This window comes from Arachis ipaensis, chromosome B5, assembly GCF_059453495.1.
Source record: "Arachis ipaensis isolate K30076 ecotype BB chromosome B5, ASM5945349v1, whole genome shotgun sequence".
NCBI classification, from domain to species: domain Eukaryota; kingdom Viridiplantae; phylum Streptophyta; class Magnoliopsida; order Fabales; family Fabaceae; genus Arachis; species Arachis ipaensis.
The window spans coordinates 103,021,178-103,022,748 of record NC_142440.1 but is presented as its reverse complement, the minus strand read 5'-3'; positions in this window follow the sequence as shown (position 1 = coordinate 103,022,748).

Here is a 1,571-nt window from a genome sequence, read left to right as displayed (position 1 = left end):
ATCTTTCCATCTCCCATGACTCGGAGGAGGAAGCTTTTGTCTTCCTTTTCCCTTTTCTAGAGGATTATCCGGTCTTAGGTGCCATCAATGGTAATGGAAAAACAAAAAGCTTATGCTTTTACCACACCAAACTTAGAATATTGCTCGCCCTCGAGCAAGAGAAGAAAGAATAGATGAAGAAGAAGAAGAAAATATGGAGGAGAGGAGGGAGAGGTGTATTCGGCCAAGAAGGGGAAGAGAGGGTTGTGTTGTGTGAAAATGAGGAAGAATGGGAGGCTTTATATAGGGAGGGGAGGGGGTTTAGTTTCGGCCATATAGGGTGGGTTTGGGTGGGAAATTGATTTTGAATTTTGAAGGTAGGTGGAGTTTATGAGGTAGGTTGATGGGGAAGAGTGGATGGATGTGAGTGGTGAAGTAGTGATAGAGAAGAGAGATTGAGGTGATTGGTGAAGAGTTTTGGGGAAGAGTGTTTATTGGGAAGAGAGGATGAACATTGAGAAGAGGGAAGAGAGTGAGTGGAGGTAGGTGGGGATCCTGTGGGGTCCACAGATGTTGAGTTGATCCTATGGGGTCCACAGATCCTGAGGTGTCAAGGATTTGCATCCCTGCACCCATTAGGCATGTGTAATGCCTTTGCATGCAATTCTGGCGTTTAAACGCCGAAATGATGCTTGTTCTGGGCGTTCAGCGCCCAGATACAGCATATTTCTGGCGTTCAGCGCCAGCTTTCCTCACTATGCATTTCTGGCGTCTGAACGCCAGGATGCTGCTTATTTCTGGCGTTTAACGCCAGATCCATGCTCTGTTCTGGCGTTGAACGCCAGCCAGATGCTCCTTACTGGCGTTTAAACGCCAGTAAGATCCTCCTCCAGGGTGTGATTTTTCTTTTGCTGTTTTTGATTCTGTTTTTAATGTTTTGATTTATTTTGTGACTCCACATGATTATGAACCTAATAAAACATGAAATAACAATAAAAATAAATTAAAATTAGATAAATAAAAATTGGGTTGCCTCCCAACAAGCGCTTCTTTAATGTCAATAGCTTGACAGTGGGCTCTCATGGAGCCTCACAGATGTTCAAAGCATTGTTGAGACTCCCCAACACCAAACTTAGAGTTTGGATATGGGAGTTCAACACCAAACTTAGAGTTTGACTGTGGGGGCTCTGGTTGACTCTGCAGTGAGAGAAGCTTACTGTGCCTCTTTTTCCATGTTTACAGAAGGGTAACCTTGAGTTTTAAACACAAGGGAGTCCTTATTTAATTGAAGGACTAGTTCACCTCTGTCAACATCAATCACAGCTCTTGCTGTGGCTAGGAAGGGTCTTCCAAGGATGATGGATTCATCCTCATCCTTCCCAGTATCTAGGATTATGAAATCAGCAGGGATGTAAAGGCCTTCAACCTTTACTTATATGTCCTCTACTTGTCCATAAGCCTGTTTTCTGGAATTGTCTGCCATCTCTAATGAGATTTTAGCAGCTTGTACCTCAAAGACTCCCAGTTTCTCCATTACAGAGAGTGGCATGAGGTTTATTCCTGACCCAAGGTCACATAGAGCCTTCTCAAAG